The 19,360-nt window shown below is 44.4% G+C and overlaps 1 protein-coding gene across 4 annotated transcripts in view; it reads left to right on the top strand.

Moving 5' to 3' along the window:
- Tty (tweety) overlaps positions 1–19,360 on the top strand; it is a 56,194-nt gene that overhangs the window by 7,354 nt on the left and 29,480 nt on the right. The window contains exon 1 of one of the 4 annotated variants that reach the window (XM_076793160.1): positions 17,457–17,602. The exons of the other annotated variants lie outside the window; for them this stretch is intronic. The gene's annotated coding sequence lies outside the window, so the exon portion shown is untranslated. Of the gene's footprint in view, positions 1–17,456; positions 17,603–19,360 lie in introns of those variants that run through there. 4 annotated transcript variants of the gene reach the window in all.

Raw genomic sequence — 19,360 nt, 5'->3', positions numbered from 1 at the left:
CCTCGGAACCTGCAATCTCGACGCGGTTCTATTGTCAAGTATGAAATTCAAGTTCAAACGGTCACATCGTGGCGACGGGGTTGCACGGCAATCGCATTCCCGTGGATCGATAACAATCGTAATGGGTCCAGACGTGTTCGAATTGCAGATAGTTCATAGGGAGCGTTGCAGGGAGCAACAAGAATGCCAGCAATCACGCGCATTAGGTCCGACATTTGCTCCGACGAGAGTCACTCGATCCCTGCGAAACGACACTTAAGCATTAAATCGATCGATATTCATGAATGCATATTGAACTTGATCCCATCGCGATCTCGGACGGTTGTGCGCGCGTGCGGTTCTCCGTTCCCACAATCAGTCGAGCGTATCACAGCCATCCTCTCTCTATCTCTCCGCGTCGTGGATCTCCGATATCGAGTCCTAGAAACACGGATATACGGAAAATTTTCATTTTTGCATGGAGATCCGCAGTCTATCGATTACAGATCGGTGCTAGAGTTGCGTACCTGGTTGCACTAAATTCTTCCAGCGTGTTTAACGTATTTTTTAACGGATCCGTTTCCTCCATTAAACAAAATTCTGCACCAAAGAAGCCAAAAATTCGTTTCCCGTTCGATAATGTGAATTAGACTGTTTTACAATGCCCGCTGTTTTATCGATGCCTTTTAATCAAAATTTGTTGCGTAATATTGTCCCTTGACCCCGGATGAAAGCGGTCGCAGCGAACTCACGCGAACGCGACACCGGCCGTCGCCGGCGGTGAGCGTCTGTCTCCCTTTTGTCGTCGCAAACAATTGAGATATTTTGAGCGGTCTCTTTAGCCGGAACAGTCGTCTCTATAGTAGTATGTATACACTGTAGCGTACCCTCTCGAAGGCTCGTGCTCGCTTGACAGGAGCACGCGTGTCTCGTGAACGAATCGAACGGAAGCGCTATTGCATCGGCAATACGGCCGAGCGATTTCATTGGAATGCCCGGATGCGTCACTATCTACACGGTGATTCTCTTATCACAGGGAATTGTCTTAGCAATCTTCCAAGGAAAATCCAAAGAACAACTGTATCGATGAAAAATCCAAAGAAAGTCCATACTAAAGGAAAATCCCCAAAAAATCTGCACTCATTCAACAAATCTAGGAAATTGATTCGATGCGTCAGCGACTCCAATCACAATCAGTAGAATTCGCTAGCAATGGACAGACACGTTGCGTCAGACCTGATTACACATTTAGTTGGATCTTATGTTATTATAGTAGGCGGAACACTTGCTACGACGGGAGACGCGTATATGAAATCTCCTTTAAACCATTTTTTAACTATATTATGCAGGGTACAATGCATCGATTGAACTGTTATCAATCAGTCGAGTGTACCTGTTTCCCCTGTAGAATAAAATTGTGTACTGCAGTGGTATTAGTACAATGCAAATTAAAGGAAAAAGTGTTTCGTAAAAATTTGATATTTTTTGAGAATATAATAATAATTCCCAAAGATAATAATATTATTTCTTCTATAATTTTTTTAAAAATAATTTCTTGAAAAATGACTTGCAGTCACAGAAAGGTGAAACTGCTTGGAGGGCAGTCGGGAGACGCGAGTCCGCAAAGGGTTAAGTCTAAAAAATGAAATTTCGCGGTTAATCGCGATGGTGGTGAAAATCGAATCACCCGGTATAGGAGCGGCTAGAGCAGCCCAGAGAGCGTGTGTCTTCGGCTTAAACAAACGATCGGTATGCAAGGTGAGAGGGCGATCCATTCAGAGGCCGTGCGGAATGCAGAAAAAGCGGACGTTTCAGACAAAAGGATATCGGCAGTTAGGTCCCGACGATGCGGAAGCCCTCCCCTGGACCCCGTTAGTCATAGTCCGTCTATCGGCAGAGCACCTTGACGACTTCACCCTCGAAATCCGAGATCCTATCCGAGGTGGAGACTCGTTTCCAGCTGTACGGGGTTTCACGCTCGACGTTTGACGAGCCTCGACTCTCCGCCTCCATTTTCCTTTTCCCGGCGTGCCGGTGATTTTCAGAGAGATACACACGCGCGCGCACGTACAGGGTGTGCCCACGAAACCGTTACAACCTGTCTTTTCACCGTCGCTTTCTCGTCTCGTCCTTTTCCTCCTAATTAAATAGGCCACCGGGGTCCATTTCGCGCGACCAACTTTTCCGGCGCGACCTCCGAAAGAGATAATGGCCACCCCTCGGCCTTCTTCGGCGGAGTTAGGCTTTTTGAATGTTTACAGCGCTCGTCAGAGCGTGCGATAGTTGTCCGAAGTTTGGTTCAAGTTATCACTGAGCGAAATGTAAATATATTGGCGAATTCGCATCGACATTCCTCGCGCTCGTTAATAAATCATACGAAAAACCGGAGGCGTAGGAACCTCTCACCGTTAATTCCCCGGTGTACTTATAACTGGTCCGACCGGCTAATTAATTTTTTCTCATTAAAAGCTACCGGAACGTCGCGATCAAAAATAGAGAAATGTCTTCGCTCGCGCGAGAACTAGGCTGGCGGTACACGCATACACGTGCCGCGAACTATCGAAATTTCTGCAAGGTTCTCGCCCGTCCGGAAACTGTTTGCCGGATCGGTTGCATATTTCAGAGCCACATGTTGAATTCAGTTGATCAAATGTCCGCACATCCCACCTGTAGTAGTCTTTAATACGTAATCTCTAATTTCTTAAGCTCCGGGGGGGCGGCAATTTGTAGGTTGCATGATTCAGTTGACCTCTGAAATTGATCGGTCTCCGGCTACTGAAAAATGGCGTCTGGAACGCTTCTGCATTAGAGGATCAAGTTCCAGCGAGGAGCACTTTCCAGCTCGTTAACAAAAATACTCTGCACTTGATCAGGTTTCAGAAATGTGCAGGATATTTGTGAAAAATTGATTTAAAAAAATCTGTTCTTTATTATTCTTTTATGAAACTTTGACTAACATATTCGAGACATTCCCCCGATTAAAACGAGTCCGAACACGGTACAATTTGTACTGCATTTACTTGTTTAATACGCGATATTGTAGAACCTCTGTTATCCGAACCGACCATGTCAAGTAAATCCGATTCAAGTAGTGTCGTGTTCGGTATCGTTTCGCTCAGAAGAGTTCGCTCAGAACACATCAACGACGAAGGTGCATATCGTTAACAACAATTTCATAAAACCGTGACACTGAATTACCTTCAGAAATGGATTAAATAAGACGCCGCAATTTTGCCGAATGAGAATGGAGCGACGTACAAAGTGTCACGTTTAAGTGACCGAAAATTGAACAGGATGTAGCGGTGGTCACAGGTATTGGTGCTGGCGTCGTGAAATGGACCGATCCTCATTACCACGGGATTACTCGCGTTCTAACGAGGCGCGGTAACAAATGTGGACAGAGCTTTATGATCATTCGGTTGTACAGTGAGCGCGGAGTCTGAGGAAGCTGGGCGCGCAGCTTTCAAGCCCGTTTCCGCCTTAAATTATCTTTGAATTAACATCTCGTGGTATCGTCTCGCCCCGCGCGATATACTCTCTCGCAGCGAGCCGAGCGAGCGAGCGAGCGCGTTCCTTTCACCGCTTGAATTTTCCGTGCAAACGCTTCGGGGTCTCGAGACCGGCCGGAAAGAAGGGCAAGGGACGAGAAGGGACTGCTCTCTCTCTCTCCCTCGGAGAGTGAGAGACTCTCTTTTTTACCCTCGGCAGAATTGCAAGGCAAACTATGCGGAAACGGGCCGCGGGGCGCGCAACGTCGTCGTCGTCTTCGTCGTCGCGAAACACGCGACGCGTCTTCCGGCTTTTCAAAAGAAAGATTACGCGTCGAAAGAGAGGAGCCTGGAACGAATTAGGCCGACGGAATTTCACCGGGGACACGTTTCCGACACTATCCCGAACAGTTCCGAACCGGCCCCGCATGAATTCGCTGCCAGTTTAACCGATTATGGTCGTTAAAGGCGGTGGTTGGTCATTGGAGGAACTTCGGACGCTGGGAATTGATCGTGATGATGATTGTGGACTGGATCTAGGTTTTGGAGACGCGTGGGGAAACGGGACCAGAATGTCACCTTATATCGTGTACGGACACTGTTAACCGGAGGGTTAAACGTAAAAATGGATAGAAGTTTTTTGTTACTAATGACTTCTTTATGGAACTTTTGTCAACACATTCGTGGCATTTTTCTAATTAAAACGAGCCCAAACACGACACAATTCCGATCATATTTACCTGTTTAATCCACGATATTGTGGAACCTCGATTATCCGAACGCTCGCGTTAAACGAACTGTGTTCCGAATTGTGGCATGTTTGGGCTCATTTTAATCAGAAAAGCGCCACGAATATGTTGATCAAGGTCTCGTAGAAAAAATCACGAATTGACTTGAGTCATAAATTTGACTTTTTCAAACATATCGAGACATTACTGTACAGTATGTTTGTTGAACGATGGATTTGGATTAGAATACGTGCAACTCACTATACTGCTGTTCAATCGACAATTTCTTTGTTTATTTAATGATCTAGTGAACTAAAAATATACAGACACTCCACAATTTGTTTACTCTTCTTGATGCGTTAAATTGCGTCTGCTCGCTGTTAATATTTACCCATGAAATCTACAATCCGTTGGTACCATTTAACTGTCCCGGTAAGGGACGGATGATACCGATGGAGAATCTGCATTGCACGCGACGATGAATGATCTGTTGACAAATAATCCGAGTGGAGGGCAAAGGTCGGAGCACTGAACTCTTGTAGAGAAGGAATCGAGGACGCCTAACAGCGTCTTCTACTAGAAGATCCTCGAAGAGGTCTCCCTCGATCTCCTTCGACGGTATAATAAATTTCCGAAATCAAGAGGCTCTTCTCTCGCGGGGAGAAAGAACTTCCGCGCGTAATATTTCCCCGTCTCTTTTTCGAGCACGGTCGACGGAAGTTCTCGATAATTGAATATCGATTGGCTCCGAACCGGGTGAGATCGAGAACCCGGCGATTCTCGCCCGAGAAATCACGTTTCCACGCCATCTTGCCCCCCCCCCCAGGAGCACACGCGACGGATTCGCAAAAAATTCGCTGTGATTAATGCCAAAGATTGCCACACGTTTCGAAAATGTCCAATTTGCCTAAACTTTTATAGCGTGTAGAACATTAAAGAAATCCGCAAAAATTATTTGTGGAACAGAAGAACGTTAAAAAATCCACGAAAATTGTATCTAAGACAGAAGATTATTAAAAACTGCACAGAAATTGTAAAGGAGGCGGAAGAGGATTAAAAAATCCCTATAAATTTTAAATGAGAACTGCGGACAGTAAAAATAATAATATTTGGAGCAAGTGCTACGACACAGTGCTCCCGGCGTCCATTACGTTTATTTCCGGATGCACGCGAGTACCAACCACTCCGCCATGGCACTTCCGGTCCCGGTTTTTAATTATAAAACTTTCCATTTCGGCCGCGTTTATGTCGGTTTTCGTTTCCGCGTTGGTAGCTCGGTAATCCTGGAACTTCTGAAATTCCCGGCCCCTCTGTTTCCGGTTGTGCTCGTTTCCCTGTATCAGTGGGACGTCTCTAGATCAATCTAGACGACGACGACGATGACCGTGATCCCAGTTGCTCTTGAAGCGGAACGATAACTGTAACTTGCGGTATTTTGTCGAACCTATACTTTTATTAACCAAATTCGAAAAATCTGAGCCGGGTACAATTTCGCGAATTTAATATTGTATTTTACCAATTTTTTAAAGGACACTAGTCGCGTCTATTTTATCAAAATTCTCACTTCCATTGACCAAATTCGAGAGAACCGAGAAAAATTTCGTGCGTTTTTCCAGTCGAAACATTAAAAAGAGAAAATTGTTGGTTAATTTAATAGGACAATGGAGACATCGGTAGAAGGTGGCGGTGAATACGAACGGCGAATTAGCTCGTCTTCTCTAATTAGTAAATTAAAAAGGGAAATGTTCGAGCGCCTCTCGGCCACATGAATATTTATACGGCTCTGAACGGCGCTCATTATAATGAACGATTAACAATCTCCCACCGCAACTATGAACATTGACACCGTCCCGGGGATAGTCTGGTTCCCTCGAAGTCGCTTACGCTCTTTGAAAATTATTAAATGGACCGAACGAAGTTAGGAGAGTGTCCCTAATTGTCCAAGGAAGTTCACTCGTGGCCCGACGCGTCTCTCGCGTAGATCTTTCGCGGGAAATTCGATTAACGTCGCTTTTGTGAATTTTGGAATGCCCCGGGGAATACAGGATATCCCTGGGACCCGGTAAGTAGAACATCCTTGATCGTGATTCATGGTTTATTCAAATTTTCCTTGCTGAGAACTATAATCGGTTTTCTTGCTTCTTAAGTAGAGATGAGTCAAAGTACGAGAAACACCGCATTTTTGGAAATTTATTACAGGAAACCTGAATGGTGTACGACCACAAGAATTTTTGCTACGTGTTCAGGCATGATTCAGCATCGTGGACAAATTTTTTCAGTATGCTATTCTCCTGCATACTGTGCTTAATAATTAAATTTATGCTATCATGACTGTCCTACAAAATTGGTGCCTTGAAGGCGTCCGCTCGGAATTAACATTTTTTTAAACATGTTTAGATGTTCGTAACGATATTAAAAAATATATCATTGTATTCGGAAGAGTCTGCAGAATAATTCCGTATAAAAATCGTTCCTGTAGCTTGCGTAGTTAGAGCAGGAAAAATTCTCAAAGTTGAAAATTTCTCTGCTTTAGCATTTTACGGAGCGATTAATAATAGATGTGGTTCATATTTTCAAAAATTTATTTGTCCCGCGGGGTCGATAAAACGCAGCAGGATGAAAGAAAGTTTCTGTTTTGAAACCGTATTTGCTACTCTGCAATCGAGACGGAAGTAGCGATATAAAATAAAGAGGAGTACACGTTTGCGAGATCGAGCAGGATTTTACGGATCAGAAAAGGAGGATGCAACAGGGACACTGCGCAGGAGGCGAGTCAGACTTCCGAACAGATATTGAAGCACCGAAGTAATATCGAAGATTTTTTTTTTTGTTTCGCTCTGATACGAATCTGCTTGGGGATCTGGTTATTCAAACGATAAAATTGCCTCACCTCTCACTCCGGTTCGGAAGCTTCGGTGCGTCAAATGTCTTCGCTGGTAAACATATGAAAGAACTTAGCAAAGAAGTTCGAAGCTACACGAAGACGGTTTCTCGACTTTTGCGAACGGTTCGCGCGGAATCCGGCGACTCCGGTGTAACGCTTTCGGAGTTTTGAATTATTTAAAAATCCGCGTCCTCGAAACTTTTCGAACAGCTATTTGCCCCGCGTCGGATGGTTCCGACAGCTTGCGCAGGAGTTGAATTGTTTAAAAATCTTGACCCGATTCGCGAAGTTCCTGCGGCGGAGAATTCTTTGGAATTTTTCGAAGCTTTTTCGCGGGCTTCGAATGCATCGTTCCGTGCCCCAGGTGTGCATTCATGAATGTTTTAAGGCGTTGCTATTATTTCCGGCCTTAAGAAATGTTTCTTATATGAGATTCGTTCGGCAAACGTATTTCAAGCTTCAAATATTTTTCAAGAAAAGTTGACCCAGTTGTTGAATTGAGACTGAATCTCAATTCATTAATGCTTGAATTAAAACTTCATCAAAATTTCAGGATCTACCAGATTCTTCAGAATTTATCGAAACTATCGAGAGCGGAAAAGCAATATTTGTTTAATGCCTCTCTTACAAATTGGTGCAGAAAATTTGTGTGTTGCAGCAAGATCCGAAGTCTAATTATAACACCGCTTGTTCAAAATGTCAAAGTGCATCAATCTGGAAACTTGCAGTCCCCAGCACGCTAAATTGAACGTTTCACTGGCCACCAGTTTCAGAAGAGTTTTCACAACCTTCTCCGAAACTTTCTAACGAAAAGCAAACCTCGAAGAAACTATACAAATTAGGCTGTTGCGTACGAAATGTCGGATTTCAGAATGGAAATTCTGTGAAGCGTTTCGATCAAGATTGTAGCCCGCAGTTTTATTAATTTAATTCAGGGAGAAATTTAGCATCGATTGACGGTTCTCAAGAAACCGTCTATATTTTCTCGAAGCGTTTTCTCGCGAAATTTCCCAGCTCTTCCCGGCATTGTTTCACAGAATAATGAAAGTGCTTAAACCCCGAAGCTGCTGGTCCCAGATACGCAAACCGCTTAACCGTTCCCCGGATGCAGGATGCGCGGTGGCTCGCGGTAAAAACGATAAAAGCATGATTACACGCGACAGAATGCGCCGCGAATGAGTAATAAAATGGTTTTCTTTCTTTTTTCGCGGCAGCGACATTGTTTCCGAGGAAAATGACTCCGAAGATCGTTCGCCGCACCTGCCGCAGCTAAACGAGCCTCGGCGGTTTTATCGCGTGCCCATAATTCCCCTTAAATTTCTGTAATCCACCGGCCGCTTGGTGATTCAAATTTTCCCGCGCGCGACCACCTCGAAACTTCGGTGACGCGACCAAATCGCGATTAAAAGATTGTTCCCTCTCTCTTTGGATCGACACGAAACCGCCCGGAATCATTGTGTAGACGTTCCCGCTGCTTTCGGCAACAATTTAACGGCGACAATATTCCTCGATCCTCGATAAGCACGATTTTACGATCGACTGGCGAACTTTACCGCCGCGACGCGGTATTATTACTTCTTTTCCATGCCATTCCTAGGAAATACTTTATTGCCCGACAAAATTGCATCGAAAGCTTCTCCGGGAACCGTTTCCTCCCACCACCTCGTTTTACGACCCCCTTTTTACGAGCGATCTTCGCGATTTTCCGATTGTTTTGAAAGAATATTAGGTATATAATCGACGGGTCACCGAAACGTTCTAAGTGCAGCAAGCGAGCAGTAAAAGTCCACAGTAATTGCAAATGTGGCCAAAAAGTATTTTATGAAATTGTAAAAGAAGCGAAAGAGCATCAAAATATCCACAAAATTGTAATTCAGAGAAACGAACTTAAAAAGTTTACGGAAATTGTAAACGAATCAAAACAGCATTTAAAAAATCCAAAAAAATTGTAACAGAAGCGAAACAGTATTAAAAAATCCGAAAAATTGTAAACGAAGCAAAAGAGCATTGTATAAATCCAGAAAAAATCTATATGAAACAGAACGACGTTTAAAATTCGGTGGTCCAGTAGTCGATCAAGTAGAGACCTACAACAATTTTGCCATTCGTCAGCAAGAGCACAGAAGAAATTCTAATTACAACGAGCCCGGTACCTGGTTCAGGGAAGACCCCCGCTGTCTCAGTTTCGTGTTTTAGCATTTTCCGGGTAATTATTTGGGGATAAAGCATGTTCGAGTGTTTCGAAGTCAGTCGAAGTGGGAACGCGGCCTAATTCTCGCATCGCCGCTCTTCTTGTTCGACATCGACAGGGCCGCGGATTAACCGGTGCCTTTCAAAAAGCTTTTAAAACAGCCTGGAAAGCTGAAAAAAGCACACGAGGCGAAGCGACCGCGGGAAGAAAAGTATTTCCATCGCGGTCTGTGTTTTTCGAAAATACCGTGCCACCAGCTTGCTCTTTCGGTTGGCAAGCGCGGCGCGGTTTCGAGTTAACCCGGAATCGGACATTCGGTAGCTTAAACATTTTCTCGGGCCATTATGGTCGAGAGAAAACCGCAAATCTGTTTGCTCTTCCGGTGCTCACAGCTCTGCCTCCCCATTGTTCCAAAACTTCCCGGCAGAATGATCGTTTTTTTCCGGGAGGAATTTCCTTGATCTTTCACGGCACGGTTGAATGCATTGTTGAACGCACTTTTCGCAGACCTTTTGTGAATTTTTGGTACAATTTTACTTGCAAAATGCGGTGAAAATATTTTTACGAGATATCCGTACTACTACAAGCCATAGATCCACGATAAATGAGATTCTGTGTTATTCTAAAAAATTATTAAAAAATACTCGGACACAGAGTCGAGGGCATTGGTAAAACTGGATAAACTTTGAGCAAAAATTACAATACAAAAGTCCGCTTCCATAAAATAATCGTGGCTTTCGACGATTTCGTCCAACCCTGAAATCCTCAGCGAACCTGGAGTTCCGTCTCCCAAAATAATGATTAAAAAATGAATCCCGGGGTAGAAAGTTAAGGACATTTTCCGAGCAGTTTCGCAGAGGCGGTAACAAAGTAGAACGAGCAGAATTATCGGGAAAAAGTGTAGTTTCGGGTGAATTCGCGGAAGGGTTGAGCGAACCGAGCGACAACAGCGCTCGCGGCCGGCAAATTGGAGCAAAATCTGAGGAGACGGTTTTGCGAGGCAAAGAGATCCGAGTGAAAGGAGATATATCCTCCCTGAATCACGCGTTATGATTCATTACCCGCCATTAACGCGACGGAAACCGTGTCTGCGATCTAGAGAGAACGAGAGAGAGAGAGATAGGAAGAGACTCGAAGGATTTGCTAGTTCCGCGATTCCTTTCGGATATGGATCGAGATATCATGCGACAATCGTGATCTCGATCGACAGGATGGATTTCACCGGTCGGATAACAAAAGCGAAATATCGAGCGGCTAGGCGTGGCATAAAGGAGCTCGAGGGAGTTAACTGCGAGCGCAGAAATCGATCGGCGGAAGTCGTTGCTTCTCATCTCTTCTCTCTCTCTCTCTCTCTCTCTCTCTCTCTCTCTCTCTCTCTCTCCATTCTGCCCGGTTCTCTCATTCCATTTTGCTCCACGTTTCTGTGCACGTCCCGCGCGTATGAAGCTGCGATTGAGAACACAACAATTGAAAATAATTAAACCGACGGTCAATGCAGATGTACTAAAAATAAAGTCTCCATAAATTCTTCTAGTGTCTCTTCGATTTTGCTTTGGACCTGTTCACGTTTGTTACAAAATCCTTGTTTTAGTCGTCCCAGAAAAATGAAATCGCTGGGTCTCTGTAACGAATCATCCAATGAACTTCTTTCTCTTTACGCTTAATCTGGACACAAAAGCATCGCAGTCGCCACAGAAAAATGCTCTTCCAGCGTTTCTCTGGGATCCAAAGACGGCTGGGAAACTCGGTGAGCGGCGTTGATAATGGGACTCGTGCTGAACGATCGGTAAAAAGCTGAAATCAGTGAGAGACCGGGATCATAATTGCGGTTTCTTTGGCACCGGGCTCGGGTTCCTGCATTAATCTTTCTTACTTTCCTACGGTCGAGAAACGAAAAGTGAAAGAGGGAACGAGGTTCGGGTTTTCGGGTTTTCGGGTTCGGGTTCGGGTTCGGGTTCGGGTTGGCGAGAAGCAAATACTGTTTAAATCTCCAAAGGCGTTTCCGTATTCCGGGGGTAGGGGTCGTCGTCGGTGGGGTCCTCCCTTTCAATACGTCATATTATTCTGACCCCGCCGTCGAAGGAACCAATAATGTCGTCGAAGGAATGATTACGGAATGCAAATACCAAATCGAGTTCCTCTCAATGGGAACGCGGCCTGCCGGAACGGACGTCGACGAATATATCGACAATGGCGGCGGCGGCGGCGGCGGCTACGCGAAACAACGGCTCTCTCTCGATCGAATCGTGTGGCTCGATCCTCTCGATCCTCGTCGCAAATCGTTCGCACGGTCGGATATTAATCGGCCGGCTCCGACCCCCCCTCGGGGCACGAAACAGGCTGCCCTGTTGCCACCAACTATTCAGAGAACTTAGGACTCCTAGGTTTCCAGAATCTTTGAAGGGACTCCGGGACCGGACAGCCCAAATTTTTGCAATCCTTGGAATCACAGAATATTTCAGAATCGCCCGGACACCAGAGTTCCTACAATTCTGAAATTTCTTAGAAGGTTGCCCAGAAGGCGTTGAAAGCCCAATTTTCTGGCCTAAGGGACTTTGCTGCACTCGGCTCTGCAGAACTGTCAGAGTTTTGGGAATTTCTGGGGACTTCCAGAAATGGGAATCCCCAAATTTTCAGAAATGGGAAACCCCAGAGTTTTAGAAATGGGGATTCCCAAACTGTCAGATATGGGGACTCTCAAAATTTCAGAAATAGGGACTCCCAAAGTTTCAGATATGGGGACACCCAAAGATCAGAAATAGGGACCCCCAAACTGTTAGATATGGGAACTCCCAAACTTTCAGAAATCGGGACTCCCAAACTGTCAGACATGGGGACTCTCAAAATTTCAGAAATCGGGACTCCCAAACTTTCAAATATGGAGACTCCCAAAGTTCAGAAATAGGGACCCCCAAACTGTTAGATATGGGGACTCCCAAACTTTCAGAAATAGGGATTCCCAAACTGTCAGATATGGGGACTCCCAAACTTTTAGAAATAGGGATTCCCAAACTGTCAGATATGGGGACTCCCAAATGGTCAGATATGGGGACTCCCAAACTGTCAGACATGGGGACCCCCAAAGTTCAGAAATAGAGCCCCCCAAACTGTTAGAAATGGGGACTCCCAAGCTTTCAGATATGGGGACTCCCAAATTTTCAGATATGGGGACTCCTAGACTTTCAGATATGGGGACTTCCAAACTATCAGATATGGGGAGCCCCAAACTTTCAGAAATAGGGCCCCCCAAACTTGCAGAAATAGGGCCCCCAAATTTCCAGACTTGGCAATACTCCACCACCCTGAGACCAGTAGAAACTCTGACTTTCTCGGACTTACAGACCTAAAATTCGCAAACCATTCAAAGCTCTAAAGCTTGCAGAGTGTCCGAGTGCCTTCGTTTGTGATGCTTGAAAATTTCTGTAGTCAAATGTCCAACCATCATGCGACGAATAATAAGCGGAATCTTCCCAGAAATCGTTCCTCTTCGTCCAGTTCAGAATCTAGTTTCCGAAGACCCGTAATACCACGGGAAGACAAGTAGAAATCGATCGAGTGGAGTTCGTTTACCGGATCGAAGAGTTAACAGGAATTCAAGGGACGTGACTTCGGCACGAACCCATGGTAAGAGGCAAACGTGTCCATATTCCCATTGGCCCCGAGAATTCTTGCATATTTCAAAGTCGCGGGACAAGCGTACGTAGCCACCGTTCTCCCTCGTCCCGGACAATTTCAGACAAGAGATAAAGAATCGGCCTGACTCGCTGTCCCTTTATGCGCTCTTGTCCGTGATAAATCTCGCGCACGGCGTAAAATAAACATCACCTGGAAGCCATTAACCCGGAAGCTCGCGCATACTCGCGAAAACACGAAAACGCTGCCGTCGCAAAATACAAACCATCGAAATCAATCCGTTCAAAACTTTCAATTACCACTGCAGATTTAAAAAACATCACTTAGTGTTCATCTTTCATCATTTCAAAAATTAATTCTGCAAAAGAACTGCAATTTTTTCTTGCGAGTCCAACATTCTGAAATTCTTTTAATCCCTACGCTGTTTCGATTGTCCTCGTCATAAATTCATAAAAATCTTTATCGAACGAGCCGATCGGCGCTCGGCCAGGAATGCCGACAGAATTTTCCAAATTCGTTTATCGATAACCAGAATCGTTTCGAGTGTAACGGGTTTCGATTTTTCATTTCGCGCGCGCGCGGCAGAAATGAATTTGCCGGCGACGAACTAGAAAACTAGAAATTCGATTCGCGCGAACGGTTCGCCGGCTCGTTTTGAGGAACGATCGAGAAACGGACGGGAAAGGAAAACGCGATTTTCCCGGGGAAAAACCATCATCTTACTTCCATCGAGAGGCCTCTCCTCTTCGTTGTAAGTCCGCCCCCGCAACTTTTCGACCATATGGCGCGGTGGCCTCGTAAATGCGACGATTTACAACGTATCCCTTAGGCGAACAGCATGCGACCACCGGTACGTATTCGCGTAAACAAACCTGCTTGCCAGATGCTTACGAAACGGCCAGAGCCTCCCTTCCGGACCGCTTCCGATACTCTCTCGGACGTTTCTTATTTTCCTCGGCGAGTTTCGATTGGCTCCGCTGCGCCGAGTTGCTCGGAGTATGATTTAATCGAAACTTATTGGCCGGCGATGTATGAAATTGTGTTTTGCTCCGGACCCGCGGGATGGATTCTCTCGATAGCGTCCGCTTCGTTTATGCGAAGTTTATTTGAAAAATTCCGAACCGAAAGAGTACTTACTTACTACTTTCTGGCGTCGCACCCTAAAAATTAACCCTTTGCACTCGGCGCTATTTTCATTGTAAAACTAAATTTTTCTTCCGTCTTGGAATATTTTCATTTTATTCAAACGAAACTAATCCGATTGCCACGTATAATAATTAAATGTTTAGTAATCTATTACATAGAAATTTTGTAATGTAACAAATATTTTGTAATTTCTTTGAAATAATGCCACAACAATTTCTAGTGGTGCATCAGAGTCACCACTCGAGTGCAAAGGGTTAATAGAACATTTTTCCCATACTTTTTAATCGAGCTTTCGCCAACGTATTCGTCACACTTTTCTGGTTAAAACGAAAAAATTAAAAACCAAATCAAAAGTCAAATTAATTGTATACATTCTGTTGCTTAAAGTCATAATGGTTCACAATATTCGTAAATATAAATTATTTCCATGTGTTGTGTAAGGAAATCTGCAAAACGTCAGCAGGACATCTGCAACATTTTTGGGTTTCTAATCAATTTAGTTCCGTGCGTCGAGTGGTTAAACCAGAGAACAGTATCATAGGCACAATAGCGGGACTATTAATCACAAGGTATATCGCCCTGGTGTCAAGACCCTGCAACAAAGAGCCGAACAGTATTATCGAAGTCATTTCCGTTTTCGTTGTGCACGGCCGACTCGCATTTTCCCTGTCGCGTTTCGCGGACCGAAATTTCCTAAATTATCGCGCTCTCGCCGGAGAATCGAATGCGAGACAACCATCATCCGGCGAGTTAGCCGAGTTCGCCTGAAGTTCCCATCTCTCTGTCCTGATAATTGAAACCTCGGGACACAAAGCTCGGCCTCGAATATGCGATACATCTACACGGGGTCGCACACGTTCGCCGACCATTGTTAAAACCGCGACTCCCGAGCATGCGCTACCCTTAGGGCTTAGGGCAACTCGGTCACACGGGGAGCAAAAATCAGAAATCAATTTTTCGTTAACTGATGTGTTGGAGGTGGAGACCAATTGGGCAATTTTTTAAAATGTTAATAGTAGGAGGATCTTCTTGAAAATTTTCCTGTATGCAATTCAATGTTAAAACTACCCTACAAAAATATTTGGTACGAAAAGAGATAGTGCAAGAGTGTGAAAAAAAATAATCTGTTAGTAGAAGAAATAGTGAGTGATGTAGCGACGAGTCACCAACCCCCAAATATCGACCACTTGTACAATTTTTTAAATTGTTAGTAGTAGGACGATGCTCTTGAAAATTTTCCTACATGCAATTCAATGTTAAAACTACCCTACAAAAAAATTTGGTACGAAAAGAGATAGTGCAAGAGTTTGAAAAAAATAATCTGTTAATAGAAGAAATAGTGACTGATGTAGCGACGAGTCACCAACCCGCAAATATCGACCACTTGGACAATTTTCAAAAATGTCAATAGTAGGAGGATGTTCTTCGAAATTTTTCTACATGCAATTCAATATTAAAACTACCGTACAAAAAAATTTGGTACGAAAATGAATAGTACAAGAGTGCAAAAAAAATTTTGTAACTATGAAAACTGAGGCTGACGCCTTAGACTGATACAAACGCTGGTAGTAAGGGTGTTAATAAGCAAACCAGGAATTAACGAAACCAGATGAGCATATTATAAACGATTCACACAATCGAAGATAACATTTCAAGTGAAATCGTCTGGAGGGAAGCACGGGGACTGAGGTCAAAAATGATTTCCAGCCCGTATACCATGAAACGATTTTGCCAGAGCCGTAATAGCGTTAAAAGATTGACAGCTAACAAGTGAAAAAGCGCGAAGAAGAAGAAGAAGCAAAGGAAAAGCGACGGTAAAGGAGGATCCACAACGAGGTCTCGATTTGCATAGTCGTTAGATCGCGTGAAAATCCCCCGGCCAGATAGCCACGTATCGTGGTCTCGTTTTACGGGTAAGTTTGGCGAGATCCGCGGCGTTTTAAAAGGCTCGGAGAGTAGCTCCGTCGCCGCTCGTTTAATATTGCAACCCCGTAAAAAGGAAATCATGGTACTGGATTATAAGTCGGCCCGGGGGCGCCGCGACGCTCAGACGACCGCCCTCTCTTCTTCCCGACGCCGCCGCGCCGCGTCGACCGAGGCTCAAGGCTCAGGCTGTTCCCATAATCATGAACAAGCCGGGGCCCCGGACCACGGGGACATTATTAACGCTAAAAGCTCGTTGCAAATGAACCTCGATGCTAAGTACCCGCCACGGGCACCGGCGACGAGCTGTCGATACTTATCTCGCGGAATTGCAACGGGAAACTTGCCCGCGCGCTGAGACAATGAGAAAACTTTCGCGAATGAACTCCCGGGCGCCCTCTGCTCAAACCCCCCGCCCCCCCTCTCTCTCTCTCTCTTTCGATTTCCGTATCTCGTTCTCTCTCCCCTCCTCTTTCGGAGCCATATTGCCGATGGCCCGCATATCCGAAATTCTCTGCGAAACTTCGCATTGTGAACATTTTTAGCGATAGAAAAGTGGTCGGTGAAACTACTCTTTCCGCGTACAGATTTCCGAGTGTCCGCCATTTGTAATTGTGGGTTCGCCCCTATTTGGTTTGCTCAAGGACCGTTTGTCTGTCCTCGAATCGGCAATACTGTCTAGTTGATAACATTTCACCGGCGAAAAACCTCAACAGAGCTTCACAGCTCCGAAAAAAATGCAAATAACTCTCTCGAACAATCATCCTGTCTTCTCTCGGCTGTACCAAGCCCACGACCTTGAGAGTTCACCGCACCCACCGAAAAGAATCGTCTCCTTTATCTTATCGTTCCCGGAGAGGAAGAAAAAAACAAACAAAAGCGCGAATCAACCGAATGCATACGTCTTATCACTCCCGTTATCAAAGCCACATATTACAGGATGGGAAAAAAAGGCCAGACCGTTGTAGATAATAGCCGATACTGTCGCCAAGCCTCGTTCACTATGATAGTAGCTCGTCGACCGTCTCCTCGGTAGCGATAAACTTCGATTCTCTGCTTTTTTCCCACGTTGCGGATCGACCGGCTAAATCATCTACGGTTTTTTATTATTTTTTTTTCTTTTTTCTTCTTTAAACAATCCCCGCGCGCTGGTTGTACACACAGGCGCGCGGAGCACGTCGGAGAAATTACGGCCGCGAAATAATTAATCGGAGGCTCGGCGCTGCTCGTACATTTTGATTTTACGCGCGCCTGCACGGAAAACACAGAAATTACACGGCGAGAGTTTAAACAATTCCGCGATGAATTATCGAAACGGTACACATTGCTGTTCCTGTTCTCGCTCTCGTTCTCTGTCTTTCTCCCTCTCCGATCCAGAGAGCATAATGGCGAACCTGTGACTCATGATCCTCGACGATCGACAAAGGAAAAATCCGAGCGATCTCTTCTCTCGGTCTAATTCCGCTTCAATTAGTCGGCGTCGTTAGTGGGCGTCTTCCTGCGATCTCCCGTGACAAATATCCGTTAACTTGGGGCGGTGTTGGAGACTCTTTTCAGTGCATTATTCATTGCATTTTTACACTTGCAACTTTGACGATATCCGTTGGACCTGAGGATTTCGTGCGAACAGGTATTTTTCAGCAATTTTTCTTTTTTTGTTCATTTATAAGTAGACAGCAGATTTTATGAATTTATGACGAAAATCAATACGTGAAATATGAAAAGAAAGATTGAAAAGATTGAACTGTGTCTACCCATTATTTTCTATTAATTAGAATTGTTAGGATTGTTGTTTAAAATTTTGATTTTGCTTCTGTTTCGTACAATTTATGGGAAAAACGAGAGGAGAAATGTGAAGCAGTGGAAAGATGAAAATAATTAATATGTAATTTTGAATTTCGTTTAATTATTGAAGACAGAAAGAAAATTGCTAAATGGCTCCTGTGTTTTTCAACGAAGCTCCCGCGCAGTCTTGATTCTCGAGTGTTGACGGTGTGTATGAATTATTGCGGGAATTTATGTTGTATTTTTATTATGGAATAATCTGTGAAATTGAGAAATTAATTAATATTTGTTGTAACGCTGGGCTGGAATATTTCGCAAGCCTTCCTCGCTGGATTTCTGCGGCATTTGTCGGGGAGAGGGACGCAGCAAAATAGGATTACCGCGTTTTTTATGAGCTATAATCCGTAAAAATGAGGATTGCTACCTTTGTTTAATTTAACAAATGTTTCCAACTAGACAGCGAAGAGTACCAAATCTGTGTTGAAATTTTTCCCCTGTTTTCGCTGGTCAACTTTCGCCATAAATCCAGAATATTTAATTTTAAATGCACGGTCAAAGCATTTGCAACACAATAATCATTTCGTTTCGCAAGCTGTCTAAGCGGAATTTCCAACAATTGTATCCGAGACAAACATTACAATTTTTCTTGGCAATACTAATCTCGAAAGAAATTATCAAACGACGTGACTCAATGTTGCCTGTTGGATTACAAAGAAAATTGCTATCATCCTTCGCGGATGTATTGCGAAGTTCTTAATTAACAACCAACCGTTTGATCTCCCCGTGAATTGTTAAAATTATCGAAAGAGAAATCACATTTTTATTGAATCCCTACCTCTTACAATTGACTTGGAAAATTTTTATTTTTCATAAAGATACGCGGTTTAGTCGTCGAATTGCAATTGCGGGAAGTCTTGCCGAATAAACTTTCAAAAATACCCGCACAGTCGACGGCCATACGGAAATGAATTTAGCTATCTGGGTAATTGCAATGCAGGCCCTTTAAACGAATATAGTGATTCATTCCCGTGGCATGCGGGGCAATTCGAGGAATCGTCAATGAGAAAACTATCGGCACGGTGTAAAAACCGTGTCGGGAAAAAGGCGATGCGTGGCAAGGAACGCAGGCCCTGATAAGATAATCCTAACCGGTTGCGGAATCGTTGTCTACGCTCGTTACACGGGGAGAAACAAGAAACAGGAATCGTTTCCTGATGTTCAGCACGCGGAACTTTTTTCTCACCTGTAACCGTGCTATTTTATCGGATTTTTTTCTCACCTGTAACCGTGCTATTTTATCGGATTTTTTTCTGATCCCGTGCTTCTTCCACCTTTTTCCCTCGACCGGCGCGTCGGCACGAAAATAATTAGCATATTCGCCGCTCGCGCACCGAGCACGTTCCTACGCAGTTTGGTGCCTCTATTTTTCATACCGAATCGGTTTAAAAATAAGCATAAAAACCCACGCGCTTTTCCTGGGAAAGTGCTGCACAGCGTTCGACGCTGTTGCGAAATTTTGCGAACTCTTGCACAGCGGAAAAGGGAAAAACTTGTGCGCAAATTGTACCGTTTTTAATGCGAATTTTAACACAAGCTGTTGTGC

The sequence above is a fragment of the Halictus rubicundus genome, chromosome 9, assembly GCF_050948215.1.
Source record: "Halictus rubicundus isolate RS-2024b chromosome 9, iyHalRubi1_principal, whole genome shotgun sequence".
NCBI lineage: Eukaryota > Metazoa > Arthropoda > Insecta > Hymenoptera > Halictidae > Halictus > Halictus rubicundus.
This window is presented reverse-complemented; position numbering and strand designations above follow the sequence as displayed.